At 38.9% G+C, this 20159-nt stretch overlaps 1 long non-coding RNA gene across 2 annotated transcripts in view; it reads right to left on the reverse strand.

Moving 5' to 3' along the window:
• The window catches only part of LOC143658990 (uncharacterized), a 56914-nt gene extending 51114 nt beyond the window's left edge, over nt 1–5800 (reverse strand). For both annotated transcript variants that reach the window (XR_013163398.1, XR_013163399.1), the window contains exon 1: nt 5428–5800. This is a non-coding gene — a long non-coding RNA (uncharacterized LOC143658990). The remainder of the gene's footprint in view (nt 1–5427) is intronic.
• Between the last annotated feature and the right edge of the window lie 14359 nt (nt 5801–20159).

Consider the following 20159-nt stretch of genomic DNA (forward strand, 5'->3'; position numbering starts at 1 on the left):
AGATCAGAGTTGCTGTAAGGATTAAATGTTATAATAGCACCCCTCACCCATGCACCCCACTCCCCCCAAAAAACTGCCTTTGCCTCCTTAGTGACTAGGGTAACAGAGAGAAGGGCAAAGATTCATCAGGATCATAAAGGCTTAGGAAAACATAGGGGCATCAAAATTTTGTCAGCATCACAGAAGCTGGGAAGACAATAGCTGAAGCCAAGCTCAAGGGGAGCACAGGCTTTTACAAGACAAAACCCCTTTCGCATGCTGCAATACTTCCATAATGTTCCCTCCACAGGAGCCCTCCTCAATGCACTACCATAGTAGCACACATCCCATAATGAAAGAGCAGGGGCATTTTTCAGAAGAAATAAGAAAAAGTGTATGCAGATAGGACCTTGATTCCTTTACAGAAGTGTTTGTGATCTGTCCTTCTGGGTCTTATACATCTTTTAGGATAGTATAGTCCTTTAGATGCTGAAAATATTTCCAGATAAGATTCAGATGCTATGGACCAATTGTATGGAACAACAGTATTCTCTGCAATGTCCACAGTCAATGTGTCAAAGAGACCACCAATATTACAAAAATCCTACGTATTAAGAAAGAAATTGAACCAATATGATAGACTGAGTACAAAGGTTTACCTCCCAAAACTTGAAACTCCTTGAAGTGAAAGAAAAAAATATGTTTATAAGAAGGAATTCCTCATTCGCCTGACAAACGTCCATTGCCCCTCTTACTATACTCTAGTCTCTTCTGGGGTGAACAGGATAAGAAAATTCCCTGACCCTGACATCATGAATCTCATACTCTAGTTGAGATGGGGATGGTGGGTAAACAAAACATAATCAACAAATAAATAAATAGGCAATATTACTGTGGTTAGTGATACATGCAACAAAGGTAATTAAACAGGATGCTATAACTGGGAATGAATGGAAGGAAGGAGCAGAAGAAGAGCTATCTGATCTGTAGCAGACAGAGAAATCCTTTCAGAAGAGGTGATGTGTGGGCTGAGACTGGAATAATTCAAAGACCTAGACATGCAGAGATCTTTGGAGCAGATTATTCCCAGCAGAGGAAATAACAAATGCGAAGGCCTAGAGCATATTTGAGGTTGGCCCATCCAAGAGCCAAACACCCCATCAGATGAGCACAGTGACATCCTAGGGTCAGGAACTTCAAAGAATGTCTAGATAGACAAGGCAGAATGGATTGGATTAGTTCAACTTTTCCTAAGTTCCTGGGTTTATGTAATGCTATCCATTGTGAAGAAATTGGAACACTGGACAAAAGTCATGAGTGAAATAAAGGACAGGTGTGGAGAGTTTATCTGCCAAGGAAGTTTAGGGTTTCCTGGTGTAGCTCAACTCAGTTTTATTCAAGTGTCTAATCTTTTAAGTCCTCCCCCCAAATGGCACATTTTACATGCTCCAGCCCCTTGTATCTCTCTGTCTTGGAGAAGGGATTCCTAGATGAGAGATTTTTCTAGGCAAACTCTAACATAACTTCCAGACCTATACTTTCTATTGTTGGCCCATCCAAGAGCCAAACACCCCATCAGATGAGCACAGTGACATCCTAGGGTCAGGAACTTCAAAGAATGTGAAGAAATTGGAACAGTGGACAAAAGTCATGCGTGAAATAAAGGACAGGTGTCCTTTGCAGGCCCATAATGAGAGAAAACACAGGAAAGGGAAGAGGCCATATGTTTTTCTCTGAGCTTTGTAATAGCCTCAGCTAATATAAATCATGGGTTAGCACGGGAGTAAGGAAATGAAAAAGGCATGGATGCAAGTCACGGTGAGTCATTGGCTACATGTAATAAAGATATGGAATGTCAACAATGATGGAGCTATCAAGCCTGCCTAATTGGAGAAATGCCAGTGTCAGAGAAGAAAGAAAGAAATTTGGCAGGCTATGCCCAATGGGAATGGGAGGAAAAGGACGAGGCCAGTTTGGTAAGTGTTCATTCGAGGGGAGAAAGTAGAACAGCTAAGTGGGAATGTTAGGTAGGATTTAAAGTCAATGCAGCTGGAACCCCAGTGAGAGAACAAGGTTGAAAGCATAATGTGGGCATCATTTTATACAGAAATTATCCAAGAAGCAGATAGAACATGTGTAGCAAGAGAAAGAGCTTAGAATCCAGGCTGAATCTTCAGAAATTATCTGAGTCCAAAGTTAGGGGACAGGAAGTAGAAGAGAAAAAAAAAAAAGCCAGGAGTCAAGACAGATTTAGCAAAAAAAGTAGAATGATGTACCACGGAAATTGATTTAGGGTGTTTCAAAAAGATGACAGGTAATCAATATATCCTTGAACTTCTTATGCAAGAAATGTACCAGAAAGGGATGAAAAGAGGGAAATAAGATGATAGCTAAAATGGGCACAAAGATTATGTTAAGGTTTTCTTTCAAGGTTAAAGAGAAACACACAGGTTGGAAGCCTATGCAGAAGGAGAGTTTGAAGTTACCAGAAAGAAGGAAAAAATATAGCAACAATATCTCTTAGATGGGATCTAGCTTTAGAGAAAAATAAGAATACAGATTCCCTTGAGCTGGATGGAAGTACAAGGTAGGATCAAGGTTGAAAGATGTTGGGAGAAAGAAGAGAACTGCTGAAGTTGTTCATTAAAAATAGAGAGAGGGTGGGCAACGGTGGATCAGTGACAGAATTCTTGCCTGCCATACAGGAGACTCGGGTTGATTCCCAGAGCCTGCCCATGCCAAAAAAAAAAAAAAATTAATAATAATAATAATAATAGAGGGAGGAGGTCACTTACCATTGATTAAGTAATAATGTGGGTTTCAAAAGAATTAAGAGGCTTTGGAATTGCTGTTGGTGGAAATGTGCAGGCAATTATCCACAAAGGAGAAAAGAAATTGTAATTTGAATTGTAATCACACAACGAATGTTTGTTGAGTTACTTCTGTGTATCAGGCACACATATCTGAAGCCAGCTCCAAAGGGTTTATATTGTTCACTAGCAGTGCTTTTTGGCCCAGGTTCAGGAGTGCAGAGTTCAGGAGAGGATTATTTAGAATAAAAGTGAGACTAGGGTGGGCCATGGTGGCTCAGCAGGCAGAGTTCTTGCCTGCCATGTCGGAGACCTGGGTTCGATTCCCGGTGCCTGCCTATGCAAAAATAAAAATAAAATTAAAATAAGGTGAGAATAGTAGATGAGGAAGCTGGTGCTAGGCAGGAGTCAGAATATTGCAAAACTCACAAAATATCATTCCATAGTCTAGTACTTTTTCTTGTTTTATGCCATTTCAACATTCCTCAAAAATTACATCTGGATCTTAGATAGCAACCAATTTAATGGCCTTTTCAAAGGAGCTGGTATGAGACTAGACAATGAGGTAGATCAATATCACATTAATTTTTTATATTTTGGATCTGTGTGACATGTCTATACTAGTAAGTTCTCTTTGGATTGTAACAGAATACCAACCTGAACGAACTTGGGCTAAGAAGGAATTATCAAATAACTAATAACAGGAAGGGGAAACTGTGGCTGTACCTCAGGGATGAATGAAGTCAGGATACCACCAAAGCTTTCTGTCCATCTGTCTATGCAGTTTCTAGCCACAGATAAGTTTTACTCTCTGATTGCAGTGACTTCTTCCACAGAATGGAGAACATGGCCATGGAAAGTTCCAAAGTCTTAGGATAACACTCCCTCTGATCCCATCCCAGGGCCAAAAATCTTGGAATTGAGCTTTGATTTTGAAAATTCCTGGTTTACCAGTTCTAGGCCATGAACAGAGGGAAGTATGATTAGTCTGGATTGTTCAGGTACCCAGCCCTGGCCAATCAATGGTGACTGTACGAAAAGAACCCCAGACATGCTGGAAAATGTCAGCTGGAGTAGGGGAGAAAGAATATTTCACGGAAAAGAAGGGAGCTAATATTCTGAGTATAAATAAATAAGTAAAAAATTTAATAGATGCCTTTGACTTTTGATTTGAGACCATTTTATTATGATTCACTAGGTATGGTTATCTTTGTGTTTATTCCAAATATACATAAACAGTATATTTATAAAGTGGAATGCTAACAGCAATGAAAATGAATGAACTAGAGTTATACACAAGAACATGGATGAATCTTAAAAACACATTGAGTAAAGGAAAAAAAATGCAAACATAACACATACTAGAATTCTCCATTTATAGAATGTTTGGGCAAAAGTAGACCACAGCGTCAGAAGTCGGGAGAGCTTCACATTTGCTAAAAGGACAGCACTGAGGGTGCTGCTAATGCTCTACTTCTTGATCTGAATCATGCTCTGTGGGTGTGTTCACTTGGTGATAATTAATTAAGCTGTACAGGTATAATTGGTGTGCTTTCTGCAGTTATCTTATATTTAAATAAAAATATTTCTTTTCTACAAAAAGGCTGTTAGCAAAAGAAAACAAAATCTGCTGGAGTTATCTTGAGGAAAGGTTACTATTATTGAAAATCACTGATCTAATTCCGTCTTCTTATTTTGCAGACTAGAAAACAAAGATCCAGATACATTAAATGCCTGATTCTAGGTCTCTGAAACAATTAGTAACAAACTTAGAAGTGAAAGGCTATTCTTGACTTCCAAATCAAATTCAGTCCATGAATTTGCCATAATACACACAATCCATCTAACTCTGATACCAAAGACTGCATTAATCCATTTACTAATTCAGTCGGCATCCTTTACGGGTCAGGCATTGTGTTGGATTCAGGGAGCACTTAGTCTACTGGCCTGCAGCCAGGGAGCGCTATAATAGAAATATGAACAGCATGTTGGGGAACCCATGTCGAGCGCCATTCTATCCTGAGTGGATCATGGGTGCCTTCACAGAAGCATGTATTATATATGTACTAGATATTCTGAGAGGCACATGTTCAGTGGCTACATGTGTGGACTGCTGCCATACTTGGCCACATTGCTCATCTGCCAGGCAGTAGGACCGAACTACATGACCATAGGCCTATCACATGAGCCTCTGTGCTTCATTTCCCTCATCTATAAAATGGCAATAAATAATGGGAACTAATATAGGAAAATTCTTAGGAAGGTGCCTGGTATATATAGTGGGTATCAAAGATGATAGGGAGCTCAGTAAAAGGATTGTTCAGAATTGCAACCATATGGTGATTGTAAAAAGGACACCTACTTTTTGTTTTTTTAATTGCCTATAGACATTGCCACCCCTTACTGACTATCTGAAGCAAATGCTCCCATTTTTCTACATCCACTAACTACACTGTGAGGCACATAGTAAGTGCTTGCTAGTATCATATTGTTTAAGTCTGTGTATTGGTTTGCTAAAGCTGCCAGAATGCAATATACTAGAAATGGAATGGCTTTTATAAAGGGAATTTAATATGTTACCAGTTTATAGTTCTAAGGCCATAACAATATCCAAACTAATGCATCCATGAAAAGATACCTGGACTCAAGAAAGGCTGATGTCTGTCACATGGGAAGGCATGCGCTGGCATCTGATGGTCCTTATTCCCAGTTGCATTGCTTCCACTTATAATGCTGGTGGTTTCTTCTCTAAGCATCTGAGGCCTTCACTTAGGTCCTCCAGGACACAACCCCGGGTTCTGGCTTGCTTAGCGTCTCATGGGAAGGCACATGGTGACATCTGCTGGGCTCTGCCCATGTCTAGGCATCTGCTCTCTCTGTTGGCACTGTAAGCATCTCCAAACAGCCATGTCTCTCTGAAGCAACTGTTCTCCAAGCACCTGCATATGAGGCTTCTCCAAAATGCTTCCCCTTTTAAAGGACTCTAGTAACTAATCAAGACCCACCTTGAATGGATAGGGTCACACCTCCATTCAATAGGGTCACAGTTGGGTGTGTCACATCTCCATGGAAACAATCCACAGTTTCCCACCCTAAACAATAGGTCTGGCTTCAGAAGATTGAATCAGGATTAAAACATGGCTTTTCTGAAGTACATAATAGTTGCAAACTGGCACACTGTAGACAGCCATTTTGAAATCTTCTAGATGAACAAGAAAAGACCTTCTTGTCAGAGGAAAAAGCACATGCAAAGGCAAGTAGATAAAAAAAATAAAAAGATGTTCATTCAAACCATTAGTTAATTCCAAGTCAGGGAAAGTTCTGGGCTTTCCTGAAAAAAGCAAAACTTGATCGGCATCATAGACAGCCACTTACCATTTCACATAAAGTCCTCTGCCTTGCAGTTCGACATTTTCCCCCACTCACCAGCATTGTGCTTGGTTGCCTTTCTGCTCTAGTGTCAGGGATGGTTTGAAGATATCCACCCTTGAAAGCACAATTCTGCCAATGAGCTATTCCTATGCAGAGCTCCTCACTACACCAATGTGAGCGCCTTCTTTGATGGTAAGAATAACCGATTGCTTTGTCTTTAAGAGGATTCTTAATGTCAACACTCCATAGTTCTTCTCCGTGAGTGCAATTAGATAAAGGGAGGGGCAAAGCCCAGTTAAATAATTCATAAAAGCACAACTACAGGAAGAAAATTTAGCTTGGTTTTTCCATCAGTCAGTGACTGGGCTGACCCTGAGAGAAGGAATTTCTCCAAGAATTATGCACAACATTGAGGAATCCACACCAAAGATGACAGTCATCTTACCGAGGAGTCCCAGCAGACTGAATGGAGGAATTGTAGAAAATGTCAGATACCATTACATCATTATAGGTGATTTAGAAAAAAATCAACCAAATAAGCAATTTCAGCCAAAATAAGCAATAAATATAATTTACTGTAGCAAATAAATATCACCTGTAATTGTAACCCTCTCTGACTTAGAAACTCTCCTAAGGAAAGGTCCCAAGATAGACAGTGATACAAAATAACAGATCAGGAACATTAATATTCTTTAGAACACAAATACAGAAACATTCCCAGTAGATGATAAAGATTAGATAGAAGAGTTTTTAATTCATGGATTGTCTTTTTTAAACTAGAAATCTCAGAAAACTATGTTAAAGAATTTGGACCAAATAAGAATTATTTTCAAGATAGTAAAATCCATTTAAAAACACTCCAGTAGACAAGGAATTTATGATTCTTTAATTAGGTCAAATTATATAACCCAGCATCATGATTAGGAACACAGTCTCTTAAGCCCTATTGCCTCAGTTTTCAGCCTGGACTCACCACTAGTTTTATGGCCTGGGGCATGTTATTTACCTCCATGAATTTCAATTCCCTCATTTATGCAATGAGGCTAATGGCAGTACCTAACTCATAGAGTTATTGTTAAAATTAAATGAAGTTTCATTTCTGGGAAGATAGCTGACTAGAATAGATCAAGATTAGCACTACTCCACGGAAAAGTTAGAGAAGGGATAGGAGAGCAATTGAGGCAGCAATTCGAGAGTGTGGCTGACCAGGGAGAGCCTTCTGCACCACATGCTGCAGCCTGTTTGCAGAGACTGAGGAACTGAGAGGCAGAAAGCTGGAGCCTGGCACAGAGGTGCCAAGCCACAGAGCCCATGGGAGTGCACAGACAGGAGCATGGGGCTAGGAAGTAAACCAGGCCACATTCTTTGGGTGTGCTACCCTCACCAGTGTGGCCCCATGACCGGTGAATCACCCCACACCTAACACACCAGAACCCTATCACCAGCTCCCATTCGCTATGCTCCAGGCACCCCCACCCACCAGTCCCCAGTGCACGTATCTGCCCCCAACCCCCACCCCACCTCTCCTGCACCCCTCCTGAGCACTACCTCCCTCTCCCTCTTCCCTGCAGGCTGTTGCCAGTGTATAAAGGCTACGGGCACTAACCTCCATGCCTAGGCTACCCCCAACCCCATCCATAGTGTTGCACAGCCCCACCCCACCCTCCCTGAGCTCAGCACATCAGTTTACATCATTCCGAGGCCCATGCACAGGCACGGGCCCCCAATCATATCATTCAGCTCTGGGAGTCACACTTTACAGCAGTCCTAGAACTGCACATGCATACAGCTCTCAGCCTCATTTCCCAGCTCTGAGAAAGTGCCGACCTGTTCAGCCAGGTCACATCTGCCCCAATCTATGAAGGCGTAATGATGACCTGCTGCCACATCTCTATACATGCGCACAAAGGGCCCCATGCCTTAGACCAGTGCACACCAAGGTACACACCCAGACTTGTGCACCCACACAACTATATCTTCCTTGGTTGCTGGGTACCCACATTCACAAGTATCAGCATAATGTCCCCAACCTGCACCCATACTGCCCTGAAAAAAATCACCATACTGAGTGTTCCACCCCATGCCCTGGTACCTGCTGAACAACCATCCTGCAAACAAAGGCCTTAGGCTACTGAAAGAAATAAACACCCATAGTAAATCAATCAAGATATTTACATGCCACGAAGAGAGAAGATGACTAAGAATATCACAATGCAGACACATATAGCCCTGCCTAATGACCAAATTAAAATACCAGAGGAGACATAGACATTGGAACAACTAATCAAAGATGTTTATGCAACTCTACTTAATAAAATAAGTGGGATAGCAAATGACATAAAAAAGGTCAAGAAGACAGTAGAAGAGCACAAAGAGGAATTTGAAAGAATAAATAGAAAAATAGCAAAAATCACAGAGATTAAAGACTCTGTTGACCAAATAAAAAATATACTAGAGGCACACAACACCAGATTTGAACAGACAGAAGAAAGAATAAGTGTTACAGATGACAGGATAATTGACTTCGAAGACTCAAAACAGCAAATGGCAAAAAAAAGATGGAAAAAATTGAATGGGAGCTCAGGGAATTGATGGACAAAACAAATATAAAAATCTTTGGTTTCCCAGAAGGAGAAGAGAGGAGTAAAGGGATAGGAAGAGTAGTTGAAGATATAATGGGGAAAAATTTCCCAATCATCATTAAGTACATAAATATACAAGTCAAAGAAGCCCAACGAACTCCAAACAGAATAAATCCAAATAGGCCTTCCCCAAGGCACATACTAATCAGTTCATCAAATGTTGAAGAGAAGCAGAAAATCCTGAAAGTGGCAAGAGAAAAACAACCTACTATATTCAAGGAAAATCAGATAAGACTGGGTTTCAGACTACTCAACTAGCACCCTGGCGGTGAGAAGGTAGTGGTATGATATATTCAAAATCCTGAAAGAGAAAGACTTCCAGTTAAGAATTCTGTACCCAGGCAAATTGTCCTTCAAAATTGAGGGAGAGATTAAAGTTTTCACAGACAAAGAAGTTCTGAAAGAATTTGTCAACAAGAGACCAACCTTACAAGAAATACTAAAAAGAGTTCTCCCAGCTGAAAAAAGAAAAAAAGGAGAGGGAGGTCTGGAAGAGGGCACAGAATTGAAAAGCAACACTAAGGGTAATTTAAAGAATATGAAGAGAAAGAGGTAAAAGAATATATAGATCTTACAAATAAAATTAAAAAGATAAGATGATGGAATCAACAAATGCCTTTTCAGTAATAATTTAGAATAATAACAGACTAAACTTACCAATTAAAAGATACAGATTGGCTGAATGGATTAAGAAACATAATCCAGCTCTTCACTGCTTATAAGAGACTCATCTTAAACACAAGGATACAAACAGACTGAAAATGAAAGGATGGAAAAAGATTTTCCATGCAAGTTGTAACCAAAAGAAAGCAGGAGTTGCTATACTAATATTGGACAAAGCAGGCTTTAAATGTCAAGACATCACAAGAGACAAAGAAGGACATTGTATACTAATTAAAGAAGATAAAACAATCATAAATGTTTATGCTCCCAATCAAGGAGCTCCAAGATACATGAGACATTGCCAAAACTGAAGGGAGTGATAAATGTTTCAACAATAGTAGGAGACTTCAACATACCACTCTCCTTTATAGATAGACAACCAGACAGAAGATCAACAAGGAAATAAAGAAGTTAAATAACTTGATAAATGAATTAGATCTAACAGACATATATAATCATTGCACCCCAAAGCACAAGGTTACATATTCTTCTCTGGTGCTTATGGAACATTCTCCAGGATAGATCATATGCTGGGACACAAAACAGGTCTTTATAAATTTTAAATATTGAAATTATTCAAAGCACTTTCTCTGACCACAATGGGATAAAACTGGATCTCAATAACCACCAAAGAATGAGAACATTCACAAATATATAGAGATTAAATAACACACTCTTAAACAACCAGTGGGTCAAAGAAGAAATTGCTAGTGAAATCAGTAGCTACCGGGAGATAAATGAAAATGAGAATACAACTTATTGGAACTCATGGGATGTGGCAAAGGTTGTGCTGAGAGGAAAATTTATTGCCTTAAATGCCTATATTAAAAAACAAGAAAGAGCAAAAATCTAGGACTTAACAGCAAACCTGGAGGAACTTGAGAAAGAATAACAAACTAATCCTTAAGCAAATAGGAGAAGAGAAATAACAAAGATTAAAACAGAGATAAATGAATGGAAGAACAAAGAACAATAGAAGAAATCAATAAAACCAAAAGTTGGTTCTTTGAGAAAATCAATAAAATTGATGGGCCACTAGCAAGACTGACAAAGAAAAAAAAAAGAGTTGCAAATAAACAAGATCAGAAATGAGAAGGGGTGCGTTACCACAGACCCTGAAGAAATAAAAGAAATCATGAGAGGATACTATGAACAATTATACACCACAAACTAGACAACTTAGATGAAATGGACAAATTCCTGGACACAGAAACAAGCTACACTGACTCAGGAAGAAATAGAAGATCTCAACAAACCAATCACAAGTAAAGAGATTCAATTGGTCATCAAAAATCTTCCTACAAAGAAAAGCCCAGGGCCAGATGGCTTCACAGGGGAATTTTATCAAGCATTCCAGAAAGCACTGACACCAATCCTGCTCAAACTTTTCCAAAAAATTGAGGAAAAAGGAACTCTACATAACTCGTTTTATGAACCTAATATCATTTTAATACCAAAACTGGGTAAAGATGCTATAAGAAAGGAAAACTATAGGCCAATCTCCCTAATGAACATTTTTTACAAGCAAAAATTCTTGTAAAATATTAGCAAATTGAATCCAACAGCACATTAAAAGAATTATACACCATGACCAAGTGGGGTTTATACCAGTAATGCAAGGATGGTTCAAAACAAGAAAATCAATTAATGTAATATAGCACATTAACAAATCAAAAAGGAAAAATTACATGATCATCTTGATTGATGCTGAAAAACATTTGATGAAATTCACCATCCTTTTCTGATAAAAACACTCCGAAAGATAGGAATCAGAGGTAACTACCTCAATATGAAAAAGGGAATATATGGAAAACTGATAGCCAGCAATGTACTCAATGAAGAGAGACTGAAAGCCTCCCCCCTAAGATCAGGTACAAGACAAAGGTGCCCACTGTCACCACTATTATTCAACATTGTGCTAGAAGTTCTAGCTAGAGCAATCGGGGAGGAAAAAGAAATAAAATGCACCCAAATTGGAAAGGAAGGAGTAGAACTCTCATTATTAGCAGATGATATGATACTACACTTGAAAGATTCTGAGAAATCTACAGCAAAGTTACTTGAGCTGATAAACAAATTCAGCAAGGTGGCAGGATATAAAATTAATGTGCAAAAATCAGTAACATTTCTATACACAAGCAATGAACTAGCTGAGGAGTCAGTTAAGGAAAGAATTCCATTCAAAATAGCAACTAAAATAATCAAACACTAAGGAATGAACTTAACTAAGGATGTAAAGGACTTGTATACAGAAAACTATGTAACATTGCTAAAAGAAATCAAAGGAGATCTAAATAGGTGGAAAGACATTCCCTGCTCATCAACAGGAAGGCTAAATATAGTTAGGATGTCAATTCTCCCCAAATTGGTCTACAGATTCAACAGAGTACCAATCAAAATTCCAACAACCTACTTTGAAGATTTGGAAAAGCTAACTACCATATTCATCTGGAAGGGAAAGAGACCCAGAATAGCTAAACGCATCCTAAGAAAGAAGAACAAAGTGGGAGGAGTAACACTCCCTGACTTTAAAACCTATTATAAAGCCACAGTGGTCAATACAGCATGGTACTGGAACAAAGATAGAAGCATTGACCAATGGAATCAAATCGAGAGTGCAGAAGTAGACCACCAAATCTATGGTCAACTGATTTTTGGCAAGGCCCCCAAATCCTCTGAACTGGGACAAAATAGTCTTTTCAATAATTGGGCATGGAAGAATTGGATATCAATTGCCAAGAGAATGAAAAAGGACCCCTATCTTATACCCTACACAAAAATTAAAGTGGATCAAACACCTAACTATAAGAACTAGTACCATAAGCTTCTAGAAGAAAATGTAGGGAAACATATTCAAGACCTAGTAATAGGAGGTAGCTTCCTAAACTTTACACCCAAAGCACAAGCAACAAAAGAAAAATAGATAAATGGGAACTCCTCAAAATCAAATGCTTCTGCACCTCAAAAGACTTTGTCTAAAGTGTGAAGAGGCAGCCAACTCAATGGGAGAAGATATTTGGAAATCACATATCAGACAAAGTTTTGATTTCCTGTATATAAAAAGAAATCATACAACTCAACAACAAAAGAACAAACAATCCAATTATAAAATGGGCTAAAGAAATGAATAGGCATTTTTCTGAAGAGCAAATACAAATGGCTCAAAAGCACATGAAGAGATGCTTATTTTCACTGGCTATAAGGGAAATGCAGATCAAGACTACAATGAGATACCACCTCACTCCTATAAGAATGGCTACTATTAAATAAACAGGAAACTATAAATGTTGAGAGGATGTGGAGAAATTGGGACACTTATGCACTGCCGGTGGGAATGAATAATGCTGCAGCCACTATGGAAGACTGGTGGTTCCTTAGGAAACTAAATATCAAGTTGCTCTATGACCCAGCAGTAGCACTACTTGGTATTACCCAGAAGAGCTGAAAGCAATGACAGAAACAGACATTTGCACACTGATGTTTATGGCAGCATTATTCACAATTGCCAAAAGATGGAAACAAACCAAATGCCCATCAACAGATGAATGGATCAACAAAATGTGGTATATATATATACAATGGAATATTATGCAGCAGTAAGACAAAATGACATCCTGAGGCACATGGCAAGATGGGTGAACCCTGAGAACATAATGCTGAAATTAGCCAGACACAAAAGTCCACTTTTACAATTAGCATAAAGCTATAATGAGAGGCTTATAATACAGAATGTAGGGGACTTAGAGATACATAGAATCTAGAGGTGGGTGAACTGTTAGTTAATGTGGTTGAACTCCAGTGTAAGGGAATAGATAGAAGCAAAGGTGATTCTCTTGTGGGTCTAGAAGTAATATTAACACACTGAAGACGAACAAGATTGAGAGGGGTTGTATAGACGTACGTGTCTCACTGACTCACACTAGAAATATGAATGAGTTCTCATAAAAATTACTTCAAAGATATGATTCTTATAAAAAGACTGTTTAAGTCTTGTATAAAGAGTGTTTAAGTGCAGGGGGGAAACTGCCATTGCATTCTATGAGCTGTGCTCAAAAGGAAACTATCAGCACTACCACAGAAAAAGCGGAGGTAAATAATGGATTGAGGGACAAGAGTTAAGAGGAGGTTTAGGTTTCCTATTTGGTGAGGGTGTGTTTATTGGTTTTCTGTCTCTAGGGAACAATGAAATTATCTAAAATTGAGAATGTTAATTGACTGTGAACTTTGGGCCATTGATCATGTACCTGTGCTGAGGTGATGCTCTAGCAGTAAAAATTGTAGCTAACTTTAGTAAATTAATAAAGTACAAACTGTATTTTAAGCAATCTTCCAAGTGCTTTATTTTGAAACTTCATTTAATTATTTTTTTAGCTTTTTTATTGTACAGTATAACATATATACAAAGCAAATAAATAAAAAAACAAGTTTTCAAAGCACTCTTCAACAAGTGGTTACAGAACAGATCCCAGATTTGTCATGGGCTACCATACGTTCCTCTCATATTTTTCCTTCTAGCTGCTCCAGAATATAAGAGGCTAGGGGGCTTAAATACTTTTTTATCATCACAATCAATTTTTTTCCTTTCTTTTTTGTGAACAGTAACATATGTACAAAAAAGCTATAAATTTCAAAGCACAGCACCACAATTAGTTGTAGGACATATTTCAGACTTTGACATGGGTTACAATTTCACAATTTTAGGTTTTACTTCTAGCTGTTCTAAAATACCAGAGACTAAAAGAGACATCAATTTAATGACTCAGCATTCATATTCATTTGTTAAGTCCTATCTTCTATGTATAATTTCACCATCACCTTTGATCTTTCCATACCTCTCATTGGGGTTGTTTGGGCTATGGCAATTCTAAATTTTTTGATATTGAAAGGGTCTGTCACTAATATGGGGTAGGGAGATGAAACTATCTGATGTTCTGGAGAGGCTGGGGTAGGTTTCAGGATTTATCTGAGCCAGCTACTCATCTGGAGGTTGTAGGTTTTTGGAAAATTATTCTAGTGCCTGAAATCCTTGGGGAATCTTATATATAGCCCTAGGTGTTCTTTAGGATTGGCTGGAATGGTCCTGGTTAGGGGCTGGCAGTTTATGATAGGTAGCAAGTTCTACCTGAAGCTTGCATAAGAGCAATCTCCAGAGTAGCCTCTCAACTCTATTTTAACTCTCTCTGCCACTGACACTTTATTAGTTATGCATCTTTTCCCCCTTTTGGTCAGGATTGAATTATTGATCCACGGTGCCAGGTCTGGATTCATCCCTGGGAGTCATCTCCCACATTTCCAGGGAGACTTTCACCCCGGGATGTCGTACCCCCCATAGGGGGAGGGCAATGATTTCACTTGCAGAGTTGGGCTTAGAGAGACCGAGGCCACATCTGAGCAACAACAGAGGTCCTCCAGAGTAACTCTTAGGCATGCCTATAGGTAGGCTAAGCTTCTCCAGTACCTGCATAAGCTTCACAAGAGTAAGGCTCGTGATTGAGGGCATGACCCATTGATTTGGGTGTCCCTAAAGTCCCTGATGGTAAGTTTTAATAGTTCCATAGTCTTTCTCCCTCTCAGGGGACTTTGCCAATACTTTTTGATTATCTGCTTAAAATACTCTAGGATGTTTCCAGGTATTATAATAATCTATACAAGATTAAAGGAACTCTTTCTTATTCTATGCTTCCTGTATTTCAATTGTTCAAATGAGCTATGCAGATAGGTTAAATTAGATTATGCACTACAAAAAATTTCAGTTCCAGATCAAATAAACCTTTCTTCCATTGGTCTCAAAAAGTATGCGTGTTTCTAAAATATAGACACTGTCTTCCTTACCCCTATGTCCTGAATTACTTTAACCCCAACCTGTTTGGCTTCATTCTTATCTCTAAATACCACATTATATATATATATATATATATGTATATATATATATATATATATATATATATATATAACAGCCTCTCAAAATACGGAATTAATAATCACCACTCCAGACTTAATGTGTCTGCTCTAAAAATTTACAATCTAGACTCTGTTTTCTCATAAGCATTTTCTAAAGGTGACCATACCATTGTTGTTTTTTTGTTTCTGGCTTATTTTGTCTCACCAAATGTCCCACATGTTCATTCACATAGTTGCATGCCTCACAACATTGTTTCTTTTTGTAGCAGCACAACCTTCATTAATAAGTATGCACCATTGTTCACCAATCTACTTCTCCATCAGTGTATCTTTCAGCCACCTGCATTCATCAGGCATCATGTAGAGGGTCCAAAGTCCCTTGAGTAGGGACTCAAGGGATGGTAAGACCCTGGCAAAATTTGAAAAACCAAAAAAGTGTAATTCTTCCTGATGGAAATCCCAGGCAAGGACCTCCTGAATCCTGTGCTGCTCTCTGAACTAGAATAATTTATGCCACATTCATTCAGAAACATCAGGCTCTAGGAAAGTCAAAGGAAATGAAAATCTCCCAAGCACCTTAAGTGTAACATGCCCCAAACTCATTATCTTCCTTTCCCCTCCTACCCCCTTTCCTATGGCCTACTCTTCCTCCTCTAGTTCCTCCTATTTTCTGTATCTCAGGGAAGATCATAACCACTCAAGCAGGGGCCCAAACCAGACAACCAGGAGTCAACTTGCATTTCACTTTCTTGCCTTATTTCTCATGTCCAATCCATCACTACAGCCTATAAAACATGCCATGCTGTTTTAGTTTCCTAGGGCTCTCATAACAAAGCCGCACAAATTGGGTGCCTTAGATGATAGAAATGCATTGCCTCATAGTTCTAGTGGCTAGAAGTTTGAGATCAAGACATCGGCAGAGCCATCCTTCCTTTGCAGCCTGTAGGACAAAATCCTTCCCTGACTCCTCTAGCTTCAAGGGGCTCCAGGAATCCTTGGCATTCCTTGGTTTGTGGATGCATCATTCCAATCTCTGCCTCTGCCTTCCATGGTTGTCTACCTTCTATGTGTCTCCATCTTCACATGGCATTCTTCCCTTTAGGCCTCTCTTCTTCTCTTCTTTTCTTCTAAAGACACCAGTCATACTGAATTAAGGGCCTTCCCTACTCAAGTATGACCTCATCTTAACTATTTATATTTGCAATGGTCCTATTTTCAAGTAAGGTCACACTGTAAGGTATTGGGGGTAAGAATTTCAACATATTTTTGGAGGAGACACAATTCAACCCATAACACTTGGAAATGTTTCATCTACTTCTTCCCAGGACTGCTGCTGCCCCAGGTCAGGTCCAGATTATTTCTCAGTTAGACTGTTGCAATAACTTTGTTTCTACCCTCATTCTAAGCCATTTATTCTCTACAGAATTATCAGAATAACCTTTCAAACTTTCAAACTACCATAGCATATCCCTCTACATTTCTCTACCTGCCATGCCCCTGTTGCTCTCACCACCCTTAACTCCTGCTATCTCCATAGACCCACTTTATGCTCCAGCCAGAAAGAATCACTTCAGGTTCCCAAGTCTCTGAACTCCCTTCCACCTCTGGGCCATGACACATGCTCTTTCCTCTGCCTGGGATACCTCCATCAGTTTGTCTGTCGGGAAATCAGCCTACAAACACTGTCAACTCTTGAACTTCCCCTAAAATTGTCAAAATGGTAATATATTGATGATTTCATTTAGTTCAACCTAAAATGTGTATCTTTTTATTTAATCTTAGCAACATAAAGGTAAATATGTTATTATATTCATTCTATGGGTAAGAGAATTGAGGCCCAGAGATTTTAAGTAATTTTGCCCAATGTCATACAACCAGAAAGAAAGGGAGCCAGGGCTGCCTAACTCCTGATACTCAACCGGAATCATATCCTGACTTCCAGAACTCTTTGTTTGGTTGGTTAATAAACTCATGAGGATGTGGGGGCTCCCTGAAGATATTATGATGGTTGCCTAGCATAAAGTAAACTGACATTCAGCATCTCTGGGGAGGACAAATTCTGATATTCATGCATAAGTTGAAGCAGGCTTCCTGACATCAAGCAAAGGCTATAAAGACTGAAATGAATTAATAAGGAATGTTATAGAATTTCCTTCAGAGCAAGGATTCCTCTACCCAGTGGAGGATAGATTCTCATCTGTCAGAGATGCTTTAAATATAATCCTTCATGAAGGTCAGCAAGTGGGACTCGCCAAGCCCTTCCCAGACGCCTTAAAATACTTGGACACACTGGCTTAATGTGGCTCAGTGCATGGCCTGAAAATGAGAAGGTGCTGTTCCCCAGCCATTAGTAATCCCTTCCTCCTTTAAACCCTCACAGCCCTCTGATCCTACCTCCTTTGTGACATATGCAGTGACTTCTGTAGGCTGTTTTGCCTTCTGCTAAAGGAAAACTTCTCAAAATCATGAACCACATGTGATTCATTTGTCATCCCCCATGGTGCTTAACCCAGTGCTTAATGCTATTTTTCGAAATTTGATCAAATGGAGTTTCTTTTCTCCCAAAATAATCCTGTGGTATCAATTGAGAAAAATTCCATGATTTCTGTTTAAAGCCTATTATCAAAACTGACAAGTCATACCAGGAGAAAAAAGCTTTCTTAGGTGTGTTTTCGGATGGTCATTTTAGATAGAACCTTTTCCCCACTTTTCAACATCATTTTTAAATATGGTCATTCAGATATTAATTATTTCTAGGTAAAAAAGTACAAAAGATGAGCCAGAATTTTAGTCAAAAGGAAAGAAATTTAGGTAGAGTACTAATAGAAAAGAGAACACCCACATTTCTAAGTAAGTGTCCAGCAATTCCCAATTAAAGTCACTACCAACTCAAAATAATTCAAATGGAAATAGTTCATTCCCATAATTGTCACTCCACTGAAGCACAACCAATAAGCCCAATAAAAATGTGCTATAGACCTTTATTATCAATAAAAATAACAACTTCACTTGTACAGAACATTAAAGTAAAAAAATAAATAAAATTTTCAAATAGATTGCCTCATTTGAATAGCCCTTACCACTCACTTCACCACTCTAGAGGATGTTTGTAGGGAAACCATGGAGCAGACAGATGAAGAAATCACCTGCGTCACAAACCTAGCAGCAACAGCAGAATTTAGGTTGGAATCCAGGTATTTTCCCAATTCCAAATCTCACGATGTTTCTACTGCATCTTTCTGTCCACATGGCCAATCTTAAAAATAAAATAGCATTTCAGCTCATCAATATAGAAAGCCAAGTTCCAGAGAAAGTGACCAATTTTCAAGAGGAGGCATGTTTTCTTAATGTTGATAGTTGAACTTAAAATTTGATTCATCAACTCTTATAAAAATACCAATAGCTAACATTTATTGTGCACTGACATCATGCCACTATATGGTTTTACAGGTCATCTTACTCAATCCTTACAACAAGGCTGTCAGTTTGGTCTTCTTTCCATTTTACAAATGTCAAACTGCAGCTTACAGAGATTAAGTAACTTTCTGAAGTTGATCAAATTGGGAAAGTTAAGTGGCAGAGCTGTAATGTGAACTCACATCAGGTAAATTCAGAGCCTGGATTCTTAAACACTGTGCCAATCTGCTACATCAGTGGTTCTTAGAGCTTGGTCTATACAGGCAGTATCAACATCCTAATCATTTGTTATGAATATATATTCTCTTGCTATGCCCCAGGCCTACTGAATCAGAAACTCTGGGTATGGGAACCAGCAATCTACATTTTTATAAACTCTCTCGGTGATTCTGACACATAATGAAGTGTATGTCATACTGAAAGGGGAGTACATAGTAACCATTTTACTCATGTGTTTTGTGCTTCAGAAATGAAAAAAAGGTAGTGAGAGAAGTTGAGGATAACTAATAAGATTACTGAAGAACTTCCAGGGGATAGTAAGGCCAAAAAGATAGGGATTAACCTTAACTAGTACATCCTGAAGCTGAAAACAGCAATGCTGAGCAATTAATCAGGCAAAGTGTTACACTATAATCAAAGATCAGGAAACAATTCAGAAAGAACTAAATGATACAGAGTTTATTAATGCATGGTATTTTGGTTTGCTAATGCTGCCAGAATGCAATATATAAGAAAGGGATTGGCTTTTACAAAGAGGATTTATTAGGTTGCAAATTTACAGTTTCCAAGGCCTTGAAAATGCTCAGATTAAGACATCAGCAAAAGGCCAGAAACCCATGCCCAAGGTTTCTCTGTCACATGGGAAGGCACATGGCGACATCTGCTGGCCCTTTACTCCTAGGTTTTGTTGCTTTCAGCTCCTGGTGGCCTCCCTTCTGAGTGTCTGTCTCCAAGCATCCCCAAATATCTGTCTCTGCTCTCTTAAAGGACGCCAATAAAGCTGATTAAGACCCACCTTGGTTGGGCAGGGTCACACCTCCATGGAAACAAGCCAATCAAAAGGTCCCACCAAACAGTAGTTCTGCCCACACAAGACTGGATTAGAAAAACATGGTTTTTCTAGGGTACAAAATGTTACAGAGCAGCACATTTGGTAAATGATCATTAATAAAACGTGACTGTTAAAAGAAGGAAAGAGATGAATAATCAAAGGAGGAAATGCCAGCTGTAGAAGGAACAACTTGTGGTCTTAAGCACTTGGAGAATTTACAGGTATGGACACAGAATCAAAGGATCAGAATTAAAATTAGCAGCACTACTACCAGTACAATATGCCATGAACTTGATAGCACTTTTTATACAAATCCAAGGTAGT

The sequence above is a fragment of the Tamandua tetradactyla genome, chromosome 16, assembly GCF_023851605.1.
Source record: "Tamandua tetradactyla isolate mTamTet1 chromosome 16, mTamTet1.pri, whole genome shotgun sequence".
Lineage (NCBI taxonomy): Eukaryota > Metazoa > Chordata > Mammalia > Pilosa > Myrmecophagidae > Tamandua > Tamandua tetradactyla.